At 46.5% G+C, this 15,965-nt stretch overlaps 1 protein-coding gene across 1 annotated transcript in view; it reads right to left on the bottom strand.

Annotated features, from left to right (window-relative positions):
* The window catches only part of SEMA3E (semaphorin 3E), a 256,562-nt gene that overhangs the window by 161,113 nt on the left and 79,484 nt on the right, over positions 1-15,965 (bottom strand). The window lies entirely within an intron of this gene.

The following is a 15,965-nucleotide window of genomic DNA, read 5'->3' as shown; positions in this document are numbered from 1 at the left end:
GGCTGCCTGCCAGAACTTCTTGGTTGCTGCTACCCACGGTGGTTAGCAGGTTTGTCTGAGGCAAACCCGGGCCAAGGCAAATTTTCTTCCACCCACAGGGTTTCGGAGGGGTATGGTCCTGCTTCTCAGCGCCAGGTGAGGCCGGCCGCCAGACTCCAGCAGGAGGACCGGGCAGACGAAGCGAGAGTTCGCCCACTCGCGAGTAATCATCAGTCTTTCAACAGAAAATCGAGTGCACAAAAACTGGGGGCTTGGCAGCCTTCCTCAGCCTGGAGGGGGCTGCCAGGCTGGAGGGGTGCATTCTGTTACCCTCAGCAGAACATCCTTTGCCGTATCTGGCTCCAGGGGGGCCAAGGAGGGCTCGCAACCAGGGCTGGAGTCTCCTCTGCTTCCTGTCTTTGTTCCAGGATTAATCTTTCTCTACCCACCTCTTACCAACTGTTTCTACCCCCAGGCCTTCCCTTTCTACGTTTAAGAGATTGTCCAGGAACAAAGAACCAGGATGAAGGGATGAACTCGAGATCGCTTTCCACATCCGGGTAGATGCTGTCATTCTGCAGGTGATTAAAGGCCTGGGATGGCTTTCAGTTTTCTCCACCTCGGAGCTCTCCCTCAAGCCAAGGTAGAAAGATCTGTGATTTACTACTTCCCAAAAACCTAACCTTTTAAAATACAAGTTATGAATGTTACAGTGCTTTTGGGCACGACGATATTTCCTTAGCTATCTAAACCAAATTACACGTGAGCCTGAAACTCCGCCAGGCGGCCAGGGAAACTGCACTTCCATGCCCCGTTGGGAGCCTCCCTGCCCACACAGTCTGGAGACCCTTGGGTCTTTCCTACCCAGACAGGAATTCCGGGGCAGGTCTCTGGTTGCTGTGGCACCCGATCACTTCTAAGACGGCTGGGATTCTAGAATGCACAGTCCCTGAGAGGTTCTCACTCCTCGGGCGTTTGCGAACCCAAGCACTGAGATTCTTACTGAGCCTGAGAATTCTGGTGCCCAGCACTGTAAGAACACGCCCACCCGCCAGCACGCCCCCTTGAGTATGCGGGGTGCCTGGAGCAAGGGAGATGAGGGTCCCCCCAACTTCCAGATGCCCCACTTCCCAACTCCTTCTGAATCAAGTGCCCCCCCCCCCCAACCCCAAGCCCATGGCTCGATTTCTCTACGTATGAACGCTCAGCACTCAGACTGGCAAAACAGCAGCCAGGAAGGTGGCTGACCGTCGTCGACGGGCACGTTCTTCCAGCCTGCCAATCTATGTCCTCAGGACAAGGGGGCCCAGGGGCTCAGCTACGCTCCGGGGACTTGCAGATACAGAAACAGAAAGAACAAAACAAAGTGCCACCTCTTTTGAAGCTACATTTCTTTTCCCACCAAGTAGACACTTTGCTGTTGAAATCTGCCCTCTGCCACCCACTGAAGACTCGATCTTAGCGCTGCGTGGGGGCTTCCTGTCAGCAGTTCACTCCGACCTCTGTTTGTAAATCTGCTTTTTGCAACGCAGCTTACCACGTTACCTCACTTAATCTCTGTACATGCTCACGCTGCTCCCCCGACCTCTGCTGAAACACTGCTGTTGACGCCGCAAAGCCTGCCGCTCGGCGTGGACGGCACAGCCTGTCACTTGGACCCGAGTGAGAATCCTGACTTCACAACCCATTCCGAAGATTGTTCTTCAATTTTTGAATGCTATCGCTGTATTTCTTACTCAACAGGCTATTAAACACAATTTCTTTAATGATTTTTTAAGATTTATTTATTTGAAAGTCAGAGTTATACAGAGAGAAGCAGAGGCAGAGAGAGAGAGAGAGAGAGGTCTTCCATCTGATGGTTCACTCCCCAATTGGCCACAACGGCGGGAGCTGTGCTGATCCAGAGCCAGGAGCTTCTTCCGGGTCTCCCACGCAGGTGCAGGGGCCCAAGGACTTGAGCCATCTTCTACTACTCTCTGAGGCCATAGCAGAGAGCTGGATCAGAAGTGGAGCAGCTGGGTCTCAAATTGGCACCTGTTTGAGATGCCAGCACTTTAGGCCAGGGCGTTAACCCACTGAGCCACAGCGCTGGCCCCATTTTATCCTATCCCTGTTTCTAACAAGGAATGGAGTTCTGCTCTTACTTAGCGACTTCATCAATTTTTATGAAATTACTCTTGTCTCTGCATGTACAAAGAACGTCACTTTCTTCAGTTTGATATCTGCGGGGTATTTTCACCAATATCACCACTCAAAATAAACACTATTTACTAATGAGTTCGTGCAGTCTTATTCGTCATCCATGAGACCCCAGACAAGCGCCCTTCAAATTCCCAGCATCACCACAGCATTAGCAAAATGAGGGCTCGTTTTCCCAGTGCGTAGCCATCCTGAGCTCAAACCCATGGCTTCCCCCCTTTCTTAACTGTGCGTTCACTGCCTTATCAATTTCGGCTCAGCAGTGAGCGGCAAATCATTCTCTCTGGGCGTCTTGTGTTCAAAACCAAGGAGCTTTTCTAGTTTAAAGCAAACACGCTCGATGACTGACACGACCGACGCTGGCAGGCCAGAACTCCCTCTGTTCTTCCACAGTACATTCACCCACGTCCATTGTTTGGGCTACGGAAGGACCGTCTTTCAGTTGCACTATTTGAGGTCACACACATCAATCCACAGAAAACACGCTAAAGAAATGACAGAGCCAAGAAAATCAAGTGTCTCTGTTCATCGAATCCCCTGGATACTAAACACACACGGAATCGACTACGCAGGCAGCTGTCGGGTGAAGTGGGGGCATCTACATTCAGAGCTGCAGAGACACGTGGTGTTTCGTGTTGACCCGAGCCCCTGATCAAACTGCTCTGATTTGATGACAGTTACCCTGCTCAATTCTGGGAGGCTAACTTCGGGATTCTGGGTGTGTGTGCAGTAGCCGGCGGGACCGGTGGAAGGCTTCCACACTCGGAGGGGCACGATCAGGCACGGCTTCATCTCAGGCTCTTCCAGGCATCCTCCCTGAACTGGCGGAATGAGAGTCATCGCCCTTGGTCACCCTTGCTGGGTTTAAACAGCGTGACCTCTCGTTTTCCACAGGTAAACACAGTCCGTCATTCTAAGTGCAAACCAGAAGTTACCATGCGACATTCCAGCCATCGACCGAGGAAACACAGTGGGGTCTTATACTACAGGGTGACCCCAGCCTTGGGACCTCCCTCTGCCAGTGTGCACCTTCTTCATCCTCTGCTCATCAGGGGATTCATTACCAAGTGGCTCCGCCGAGCTGATGAGCAGAAACTCCAACCTCTGCCTGAGAGGATTCGTCCTTGCCATCACCCCAGTGCTAAACTCCAAAGTCCTGCAAGTCAACAGGAAAAATGCAAACATCCCCAACGTAAAACACAGGTAAGAAACAGGGTTAGACTTTCACAAAAGTGAGCACAGGAAAAACTTCCAACTTCATTAGTAATAAAAGAAGTGTGTTCTTAAGACCCTCGCTAAGGTATCATCTCAGACCTATCAGATGGCAAAAACAAAGAAATTATATAATACAAAGTGCTGGGGACATGGGCCTCATGGGGACCCCTCCACGCACACATGGGTCAGACTATAAATTTGGATACCTTTGGAAAATGGTGGCATTATCCAAACATCCACTCACACACCCATGATCTAGCTATTTTACTAAGTACAAGCCTTGAAGAAGATGTTGCATACATCCACCAGGAGATAAGCAATTGTTATGTTCCTAATAGCAAAAAAAGAAAAAGGACCCCACCCAGCCCAAATGTCCATCAAAAGCAAAATGGCCTTACGATTTTATTAGCATATTCTCACCCTGTGGCAACTTGCAGTGGGAAAGGATGATATGTGGCCACGCTTGTGACAAACATGCAATTCAGGATGGTGACACCTGGGGAGAAGTAACAGGACGAGACAGATACACGCATGTGCTCTGGAACCGGGAGGATCCTGGATTTTAAGCGGGGCGCTAGACTCACAGGAGCGTGTGTTTACGTCTATAACACAGCTCACTCATCACGCAACATGTGAATGTATGACGGACACGAGAGAGCTCGAGCTTCGTTTTCCTGGGACGCTTTGTAAAATGTGATTGACAGGCATCTCAGAGTAAGGTTCAGGAGCTGGGCATGCTGACGTGTGGCCCAGATGATTTTTTGTGGCACAGGGCTGCCTTGCGCACGGGGGAGCAATCGGCAGCGTGCCTGAGCTCTGTCCACTGGATGCCTCTAGTGAAAGCCCCAGTGGTGACAAAAGTGTCTCCGGACACTGCTAATATCCTCTGGGGTGAAAGTGCTGCCCCCCTCCCCGGCCCCTGCACCCCGAGACCTCCTGTTTCTCTAGGGATAGCTGGTCTGCAATTCCCATGAGATCACACTGTGTTCATGCGCAGCCAGCAGTGAACACTCAAGTTCCAGCGCTGCCACTGTTGGCCACACTCTCACACCGTGTTTACGTCAGACAGGCTGTTCTAAATGCGTCACGGCATCTTCAGAAGATGTGCGTGGACTTCAAAAAGTGTGTGGGGAAATGGAATTAAAAATAAGTTTGGGGCTGGCATTCAATCTAGCACTTAATGTACCAGTTAGGATGCGCACGGGAGTACCTGGTTCCCTGCTCTGGCTCCTGACTCTGGCTTCCTGCTAATGTAAACCCTGGGAGACAGAGGTGATAGCTCAAGGAATTGGATTCCTGCCACCCACGTGGGAGACCCGGGCTGAACCCCAGCTCCTGGCTTCAGCTTGGCCCAGTCCCGGTCACTGTGGGCATTTGGGGATCGAATCAGTGAATGGGAGCTTGACTGATTCTCTCTCTCTGCTTTTCAAGTATATATAATTTTTAAAAAGATTTATTTATTTATTTGAAAGGCAGAGTTGCAAAGAGAGAGGGAGACACACACGCACACACACACACACACTCAGATCTTCCATCTGCTGGTTCACTCCCCAGATGGCTTCGATGGTCGGACCTGGGCTGATCTGAAGCCAGGAGTCAGGAGCTTCTTCTGGGTCTCCAACATGGGTGCAGGAGGCCAAGCACTTGGGCCATCTTCTACTGCTTTCCCAGGTGCATTAGCAGGGAGCTGGATTGGAAGTGGAGCAGCCGGGACTCAAACTGGCACCCATATGGGATGCTGGCATTGCAGGTGGTGGCTTAACCTGCTGTGCCACAGCATTGGCCCCAATATAATTTTTCAAGTAAAATTTTAGAAATTTTACTTTTGTGCAAACAATTGAAATTCATGTATAACTGTCTTCATAACATACATTGTCCATGAGGTTTGAGATTCTCAGGTAGGAAGGATGACTCAAAGAGTCTGCAAAGAACGTGCGCTTTTAAGGTCCTGCAATCACTCCGACCCTGAAAAACATACACCCTCCCCCTCCCCCACAGCCCTGCGCCCTCATCCTGCATGGCGAGAACATCTGTGGTTGTCCCAGGTACCGCCATCCTGACCCAGAGAGCAGAATCCTTTCTTCTCCTGGGCTCCATTTCACTCCCTACAGTCGTCCACTGTAACTCACCTGCACTGTTACAATTTCACACACATGGTGCAGTGGTTTAACGCCCTGGCCTGAAGCGCCAGCATCTCATATGGGCACTGGTTCAAGATCTGGCTGCTCCACTTCCGATCCAGCTCTCTGCTATGGCCTGGGAAAGCAGTAGAAGATGGCCCAAGTCCTCGGGCCCCTGTACCCATGTGGGAGACCCGGAAGAAGCTTCTGGCTCCTGGCTTCAGATCAGCTCAGCTCTGGCTGTTGCAGTCAACTGGGGAATGAACCCGCAGATGGAGGACCTCTCTCTCTCTCTCTCTGTAATTCTGACTTTCACATAAATAAATATTTAAAAAAAAACAGTTTCACACGCGTATGAGAACACACACATGGACACGCGTGTGCACACCCACCCAGCCAGCTTCCTCCAGTTAGACTGGCATGTTTTCTTCATCTTCATACCAGTAAAGCTCGGCTTACCATCTGACTTCCGTAAGTAACCAATCACATCACACTGGATCCATAAAGATGAATAATTGAATGCATGAACTCTGGGCTTCAATAACCTCAAAACAGCTGGCCCAACCAATCAATTGAGTCTGTTATAAATTTGATACTGCAAAGCTACATAAAACAAATTTTGATGTTATTTTTGGTTCAAAACGCTAAACATTTAACTTTACTCTTCATAGTTTTGAAAGTTTATTGTCATATAGTAAAGGCTGCCAATCCTTATCCCTAAATTAAATAGAAAAATCTCAGATAACTCCTCATTGTACAGCTACACGTCTATCCCAGGACCACATTTTTATATTTTTGTTATGCAAACATGGAAAGTTGGGAGTACAGAACTGTGAAGCCCCAAGAAAGTTTTTCTGTAGCATGAGTTTAACCTAAAATCATGCACACTGTATTCAGAAATATATTTTTACATTTTCATATGTTCAAAAGTGATAAAAAATAATGATTATTGGCCTTCTACTTAAAAACAGGTGTGAGAAGCACACACTTGTAAAAAAGATTGCAACAGGAAACTTGAATCAAGGTCAGCAGACTAGAGAGAAACGGAGAATTGTATCCACAGTCACTAGCTGAACCCAAGTTGTATGACAGGAGGCAATGTGGCCCCGCCTTTGGGATATATTGCATGCAGTAATACTTGCAAAATCTACACAAAGTTGAGCCAATTCTTCTAACCATTATAGAACCATAGACATAGTTTTAAAAACTGAAGTGCAAAAAAGAGGTATTGGAGCATTTTTTTTGGTAAGCCAGTGGACAAACTTAACACACCAACAGTTTCCAAGTTCAGTGATGTAAAAGCAGCGCTCTTGCCACTAGGTGAAAGGAAGGAAACTCTCCTATGACTTATTCTTTTTGTTTCCAGAACGTTTGATTTATAACAAGGTTACGAACACTTTAAAGACTTGGACTTCTCACAGGAACAATTCCATAGAAACGATTTCAATGATTTACACGGAAGTGCAGGAGTCATTCTTCCTATGGAACAGACACAGCCTTGAATTCCATTAAGAAAATACTACTCTCCTTATTTCATTCATTACAGGCCAACAACGCATTTCAACAGAAAATATTTTGTCCTGTAATCAGATAGAGAAACAAATGCATCTAATGTTAGTTTTTTGCTACATCAAGAAGTTTGAAGTGGAATAACGGGATACTTCTTCCCTTCTCCCACTTCAGTGGGCTCACAAAAACAAAACATGTGCGGCCACCACAGCATCTCTCCCAACACAGAGGTACACGTTTCGTTAGCTAAAATCATCACATCCTCAAGTATCACTGTTCTCTTTGCTCCTCATCAACGCCTCCCTCCTCCGGTTCCTCCATGTTTCTCACCAGACATGTTTCTCACCATGAAACAAGACAGAGGGAGGCCAAGCCGTGGTGTGACTGGCTTCCCACTCTCATCGCAGATCAGTGAATGAATCAACCCCCAGGATTTTAGTTCTGAAAGCCCTTAGCAATACTTTGCATGCCCTTGTTAAAAACTGGATTTTCACGACAGCTTCTCATTCCACCCCACCATGGAATACACTGATTTCTACCATGATTTATTAAATCTTACTTATTTTGCCTTGTTTCAAACCTGTGCTTCATAGCACAGGGCAGCTCCTTATAGACTGGTCATCCACGGATGGACCAAACCACGGATGCGGAGACCCTGCCCAAGTCCACCACACTGACAGGGACCCCACCTGCCATTCTCCTTTGACAACGGAAGCCTTCATTCTTTCGTTTTTGCTCCCCATGAGTGCCCTTAATGCAAACCCTAGACAATGATGAGGGCAGCTCCCACTGCACTTGTCTCTATTCTCTCTTCAGAATGACAAGAAATGTAATGAAGATAAGATGAACTTGGCTTTGCTGGTTTGTTTTAAAGGACGCCCTTTAAAGGACGCACATTGCCTTCTCTCCCGAAGTCACTACCAGCAGTGACTGGCACACACGTGCAGGACTTTCCAGATTGCTGGCTATTCTCATTCAATCCATGCTGCTGGCACGAGACGGCCAGGACCAGCTTTCTCCATCCATTCAACAGGTGTTTGCTTGGACCCTTACTGAATGCCAGGCAATTTCACTTATCAGTGAACAAGAGAGACAATGGTTCATGGATCTAACATTTTGTGGGAAATAAACTGAGTCTAGAAAAAGGTGCGGACATTGAGGGACAGGGAAGAAACTGTAAGTTTAAGGAGTCTAAATTTCTTTTATTTTATTTTATTTATTTATTTATTTATTTTTTGACAGGCAGAGTGGACAGTGAGAGAGAGAGACAGAGAGAAAGGTCTTCCTTTGCCATTGGTTCACCCTCCAATGGCTGCCACGGCTGGCCCGCTGCAGCCAGCGCACCGCGCTGATCCGAAGCCAGGAGCCAGGTGCTTTTCCTGGTCTCCCATGGGGTGCAGGGCCCAAGCACTTGGGCCATCCTCCACTGCCTTCCCGGGCCATAGCAGAGAGCTGGCCTGGAAGAGGGGAAACTGGGACAGAATCCGGCGCCCCAACCGGGAATAGAACCTGCTGTGCCGGCGCCGCTAGGCGGAGGATTAGCCTGTTGAGCCGCGGCGCCGGCCAGGAGTCTAAATTTCATTTAATGGAGTTTGTGCAGTGGAAGCATTTGCAGGTGCAAGCGGTAGGTATGCTATAATGTCACAGAAACCAACTGAGGGTCTGAAAATCAACACACAGATTTATAATTTGATGTATGGCTTCATTTACAGAGTTTATAAATTGCAGAACAGATGTGAGGAACACAATATTTTAAAGGTCAATAAAGTTTAAGGTTAATACATTTTATTTGAAGGTGAGTTTGCTTTATATTATTGCACTTATGTCACTACCCTATTTGTGTTCCTTCAATAAGGTGCTTTTGAATTGAAATGAACCTTACTAGTTTTCATTGTATAGGTAAGAGATACATAATTTATATGAATCTATAGATGGAACATAAAACTTATCGCTATTATATATTAAAATTTAAGTATTAGCATATATTGTATATTAATAATCAATTGATAAAGTATATAAAGTAAGGTTTTACTGTAATCAGTGTACTTATGGGAGCATAACTATTCAAAACTAATTCATCCAATTCACATTAGAATCATTTCTGTGCCCATTATTATTTCCAACTTAAAATATCATGCAGTACTCATTAATTCTTAAGAATATCACTTGGCAAGGGATACAAACAGTTATTTTAAAAAACATGCTAATTGGTATCTGATAAATTTTTCCAGAAAATCCTATATTTTAGAGCAATGAGTTCACTTCTATTTAATTTTATGTCTGTAAAGACGCTAACTGTTGCTCGAAGAAAAGAAATACCTTCCTGTTCCTCTCTGGTCTTCCCAGGAGTGAAACCGCCATTGCCAGGGGCTCATGCCTCGACCTCCGTGTAGCTGTCATGGAGTTGCACCAGGGTCCTCTGTCCCCACCTTCTCCACTAAGAATGGTGCCGGAGGAGATGAGAAGCAAACTCCAGTTCTACTCCAGGAGGAGGACATGAGCGGTCTGTCCAGGATGCACGTGACGCTCCCAGAACCATCAGCCTCTGACTGGACACCTGCTCCCAAAGCATGGGAAAGCCGGTAACATCACTCTTCTATTTCACAGTGGCTTACAGGAACCATTTTTCCTGTGTACCCATATTATAGGAGAAAATAGAGACTCCTATCTCATCAACTGACCACTGTTTTGTTTTCTAAAATACATTTCTTTTTTTTTTTTGGACAGGAAAAGTGGACAGTGAGAGAGAGACAGACAGAGAGAAAGGTCTTCCTTTTCCATTGGTTCACCCTCCAATGGCCACCACGGCCGGCACACTGTGGCCGGCACACCGCACTCATCCGAAGGCAAGAGCCAGGTGCTTCTCCTGGTCTCCCATGGGGTGCAGGGCCCAAGCACTTGGGCCATCCTCCACTGCACTCCCTGGCCACAGCAGAGAGCTGGCCTGGAAGAGGGGCAACCAGGACAGAATCCGGCACCCCGACCGGGACTAGAACCCGGGTGCTGGCACCGCAAGGCGGAGGATTAGCCTAGTGAGCCACGGCGCCGGCCCTAAAATACATTTCTAATGCTAGCTTTCCTGATGTTGGTCATGCAACAGCCTGGAAGAGCAGGTGCCCAAAATTCAATAAGTGATAGGTAAAGTGTTGAGACAGCAGAGACACCGAAAAGTAGGACAAAGACTTGAAGAAATCTCCAGAAGATCCACTCTGCCTGTGTCATAATTCAGGTAATTAGAGGGGAAAATTTACCAGCCTTGATTTTTGTCAAAATGACATATTGTTCATATTACTTTAATCAATAGGAACTGGTACTGATTTTACTGGATAATTTTTGCAATCCTCTGTGCTACTGGTGTCTAGTTTCAAAAGACAAATATAGGGCTGTTTAAAGGGCATTTATTCAGTAATTTCCCCTGAAAACGTACATTGTGGCATTGGGGAAGGATAGAAAGCCATACAAAATACAATTTATCCACTTTTCAAAAAGCACAGTTGTCAAATTATGAAGTAGGAAAAAATAATAGTGTGGCTAATATTAGCAAAGATGTTTTCCAGATGGGTTTCTTAAATTATGCTTATATTTCAAATATTTAATTCATTTTAATAAAAATATGGTTGAGAATTAAGGCTACAATGACAAACCACAATAAAGTGATATAACACTTCCACCGTGGTAACCCCAAAACGAAAGATTAAAACTCTTATTTTTAGTGTCTCTAAGAAGGACTAATACCCCAGAAGCACAGGCACTCAAAGCCAAAATTGACCCATGGGATACATCAACTGAGAAGCCTCTGCACTGCAAAAGAAAAACTCAGCAAAGTGAACAACCAACCGGCAGAATGGGAGAAAACATTTGCAAACTATGCAATGGATAAAGGATTAATATCCAGAATCTATAAGGAGGTCAAGAAATTCAACAACAAAACAAACAGTCTAGTTAAGAAATGGGCAAAGGGTGCTGTGGCATAGTGGGTAAAGACACCACCTGCAGTGCCGGCATCCCCTATGGGCGCTGGTTTGAGTCCTGGCTGCTCCACTTCCAATTTAGCTCTCTGCTGTGGCCTGGGAAAGCAGTAGAAGATGGGCCAAGTGCTTGGAACCCCCGCACCCACATGGGAGACCTGGAAGAAGCTCCTGGGTCCTGGCTTTGGATCAGTGCAGCTCCAGCTGTTGTGGCCCATCTGGGGAGTGAACCAATGGATAAAAGACCTCACTCTCTGCCTTTCAAATAAATAAATAAATAATTTTAAAAATGAAATGGGCAAAGGACTCCAAGAGGCATTTTTCAAGAGAGGAAATTCACATGGCCAACAGAAACTTGAGAAAATGCTCAGGATCACAAGCCATCAGGGAAATTCACCACAGCAATCAAAGGCAAACCAAAAGCACAATGAGGTTGCACCTCACCCCAGTTAGGGTGGCTCTTATACAGAAATTAACAAACAGCAAATGCTTTCCAGGATGTGGGGGAAAAGGTACCCTAATTACTGTTGGTGGGAATGTAAACTGGTGCAGCCACTGTGGAAGACAGTATGGAGACACTTCAGAAATCTGAATGTAGACCCACCACATGACCCAGCCATCCCACTCCTGGGAATTTACCCAAACCAAAAAAATCAGCGTGTGAAACAGTTAAGTGTAACCCATGTTCACTGCAGCTCAATTCACAATAGCTAAGCTATGGAATCAACCTAGATGTCCATGAGCTGATGACTGGATAAATAAATTATGGTATATAAACACTATGGAGTACTACTCAGCTGTAAAAAGAAAATGAAATCTTGTCTTTTGCAACAAAATGGATGTAACTGGAAACCATTATACTTAATGAAATAAGCAAATCCCAAAAAGACAGATGCCGTATGTTTTCTGGGATCTGAGGTAATGACTAGAGTACACAAGATGTAATTTATTGTTGTGAAATGGACAAGTTGAGACGCAATGATTGTTTACAACCCTTGTCTCTTCTGCTGTGGAACTGTGCTTTCTTCATACCAATTGGTGAGCTCTTTTTTTAGTGTGGGGTTAACTTTATGATTATCAAGTAGATCCTTGTAAAAATTAAGAGTGGGAATAGGAGAGAGAGGAGGAGGAAGGTTTGGAATGTGGGTGGGAAGGAAGGTAGGGTGGGAAGTATCACTATGTTCCTGTGTCTGTAACAAAAGAAATATATGAAACTTGTAGAACTTAAATAAATTTTTTTAAAAAAAGTGACTAATAACATGTCATGTTACTATGAAAAAATATGCTTTTCAACAAAGACAAAATATTGTTATTAGTAAAAGTAAGATACACCCAGGGCCAGTGTTGTGGTGTAGCAGGTGAGGCCACTGTGCCGGTATCCAGTATGTGTGCCAATTTGAGTATGGGCTGCTCCACTTCCCATCCAGCTCCCTGCTAATGTGTCTGGGAAAGCAGCAGAAGACCAAGTGCTTGGGCCCCTTCAGCCACATGAGAGATCTGGAAGAAGCTCCTGGCTCCTGGCTTTGGTTTTTCTAAGGCCTAGCCATTGCATCCATTTGGGGAGTGAACCAGCAGATGGAAGATCTCTCTCTCTGTCGTTTTTTTTTTTTGACAGGCAGAGTTAGACAGTGAGAGAGACAGAGGGAAAGGTCTTCCTTCCGTTGGTTCACCCCCTAAATGGCCACTATGGCCGGTGCGCTGTGCTGATCCAAAGCCAGGAGCCAGGTCCTTCTCCTGGTCTCCCATGCGGGTGCAGGGCCCTAGCACTTGGGCCATCCTCCACTGCCTTCCTGGGCCACAGCAGAGAGCTGGCCTGGAAGAGGAGCAACCGGGACAGAATCCAGTGCCCCCACTGGGACTAGAACCCGGGGTGCTGGCGCCACAGGCGGAGGGTTAGCCTAGTGAACTGTGGCACCAGCCTCTCCCTCTGTATTTAAAATAAATCTTTTTTTTTTTTAAAAGATATGCTCTTACAAAATAAGTCAAATATAAGCTTCCAAATGTGGCTCTCCTTAAATTACCTTTAGTTGGCTCATCAATTGAAAGTGATGTTTAGGGGCCGGCGCTGTGGTGTAGTGAGTAAAGCTGCCACCTGCAGTGCAGGCATCCCATATGGGCACTGGTTTGAGTCCCAGCTGCTCCACTTCTGAGCCAGCTCTCTGCTATGGCCTGGGAAAGCAGTGGAAGATGGCCCAAGTCCTTGGGCCCCTGCACCCATGTGCAAGACCTGGAAGAATCTCCTGGCTCCTGGCTTCTGATCGGTGCAGCTCCTGCCATTGTGACCAATTGGGGAGTGAACCAGCGGAAGGAAGACCTCTCTCTCTGCTTCTCCGCTCTGTGTAACTCTGACTTTCAAATAAATAAATCTTATAAAAAGGAAAGTGATGTTTATTCCACTAAATTTCAATGTACAGGTTTCAAACATAGAGTAACTCTGACCAACTACATAGTTGGTCAAAGATTAAAACCTGTTTTGGGGCTTAGTCATCATAAATAAAGCACCAATAATCACTGCTCTTCCTTGACTTGATTAATTCTGATATAACAGTAAACTTGGAACAAAAGAAAAATCCAATTTCTCCCTGGAACAGGTGCTGGTGTGGAACCTCAGAAGAGGCACAGCTTGAGCCTCATTTTCCTCCTTTGTATAAAGACACCTTTCCCCAACTGTGTTAGGACTGGAAGACGATATATATGAAAAGTTCCATCATTACACAAAGATAACAATCAGTTGCTAACGGAAACTCAACCTCAAATGCTAGTTATAACCATTTTAATTTCATTAAAACCATATTTCTGATATTCTAATTGTCATTACTATAAGGAAACACTTAAACAACAGAAGTGGTGCTGTTGGACATTCCACAAAAGATACTCAGCAGACAAGCAGAGGACAAGACGCTCCGATCATATGTCCCTAGAGAAAGGCACATTACAATGAGACGCAACTACACACTTACTAGACTGGCCAAAGTAGCACATTTGTCACCAAATGCTGATGGAGACGTGGGGCCACAGGAACTCACTCACGAGTAGTGCAGCCACTCTGGAAGACAGTTTGGCAATTTCTTACAAGACTGAACACACTCTTACCAAAGGATCCAGCAGCCACTGTCTGGTTTCTATCCAAAGGAGCTCAAAACTTGTATCCAAACACCTGCCCCCTGATATTTATAGCAGCTTTGTTCAGAATTGCCAGAACTTGGAAGCAACAAAGATGTTCTTCAGTAGATGAATGGATGAAAAAAAAACTGCGATACATCCACACAATAGAACGTTAGCTCAGCACTAAAAATAAATGAGCGATCAAGTCATAACAAGACACGGACAGACCTTAACTGCACATGGCTAAGGGAAAGAAGCCTATCTGAATAGGGCGTCTACTGCGTCCTTCCAACTCCACGACACTCTGCAAAAGGCAAAACCAAAAACCACTGATGGCCGCGCTGGGGGTGGGGGTGGGTGGCAAACAGGCAGAGAACAGGATTTGAGGGCAGTGGAAATACTCAGCATGGTGCCCTACGGACAGATCCATGTCATTACACATGTGTCCAAAGTCCCAGAATGTACAACGCTTAAGAGCGGACCTTGGCCGGCGCTATGGCTCAATAGGCTAATCCTCCGCCTTGCAGTGCCGGCACACCGGGTTCTAGTCCTGGTCAGGGGGCCGGATACTGTCCCGGTTGCCCCTCTTCCAGGCCAGCTCTCTGCTATGGCCAGGGAGTGCAGTGGAGGATGGCCCAAGTCCTTGGGCCCTGCACCTGCATGGCAGACCAGGAGAAGCACCTGGCTCCTGGCTTTGGATCAGTGCGGTGCGCTGGCCGCAGTGCGCAGACCGCAGCAGCCATTGGAGGGTGAACCAACGGTAAAGGAAGACCTTTCTCTCTCTCTCTCTCCCCCTCACTGTCCACTTTGCCTGTCCAAAAAAAAAAAAAAAAACAAAAAACAAAAACCAAAACAAAAAAAAAAAACAAAAGAGCGAACCTTGCTGTAAACTACGGACTTTGGACGATTACAATGTGCCCAGGCAGGCTGAGCAGCTGTGACTACAGCACCACTTGGGGGAGGGAGTGGGGGGGGGCTGCCAGCAGGGGAGGCCGTGCATGCATGGGCACGAGGGTATATGGGAAATTTTTGTATCTTCCCCTCAACTTATTGTGAACCCAAAACTACTCTCGAAAACCAGTCTTAAAAAAATAGCGGTGTCTTGTCTAGTTCATCCAACTACTATTTTTTCTAAATTTAAGTTTATTTTATGTACAAGGAGCTAGCATGATTTTCCACAGTGCTGATGTCTTAGATGACTTCGTCCTACTTAATGAGGCAGATATTCTTTGTGCGCTGATGGAGACACCGGCGGCACAAGTTGACGCCGCATTTCCAGAACAGACGCTGCCCGTTTGAGCAGCCGTGGCAAGAGTGGGAACTCTGCCCGAGTGTCATGGGTGGCTCCAGAGAGCTGCTGGTGACCCAGCAACAAGGCAAAAGGATGGAAGCGCTTTTCATGTGGGAGGCTGATAACACGACCATGATCTCTGCCTATAAAAACCACAGTAACTGTGTGACGGCACTGATTATTGGTTATTGCCTTGTCGGCAGATACGTTTACATCCATTTTCATTCAGAACTTCTTATTCCCTGTACCTGCATGACTTTAAGAATTCTTCTTTGAACAGATGATCTCTTACTTATTCTCTTCAATTAATGAATTCAGTAAGTCTTTGACACGCATTCGTTAAACCTTCCTACGAGTTGGATTACAGCTGTGGGAGGGACAGCACTTACACGAATAGGTCATAGTCCACGCTTGTCACCGAGCGAGTCCCTAGAACACGCTCTCTCTGCCACGGCTCTGCCTCTGCCGCTGGGGTTGGTATCGCTGTCTTTGTCACGAAGGACTGTGTACTCCCCACGCTCTCTTAACCAGGCGTACTCTACGCCATGGCTCTTCCTGGGGGGTCCTGGAGCAGAGAGG

This window comes from Lepus europaeus, chromosome 20 (genome assembly GCF_033115175.1).
Source record: "Lepus europaeus isolate LE1 chromosome 20, mLepTim1.pri, whole genome shotgun sequence".
Taxonomy (NCBI): Eukaryota; Metazoa; Chordata; class Mammalia; order Lagomorpha; family Leporidae; genus Lepus; species Lepus europaeus.
Note: the sequence above shows the minus strand (reverse complement) of the source record. Positions and strands in the feature narration are given on the sequence as shown.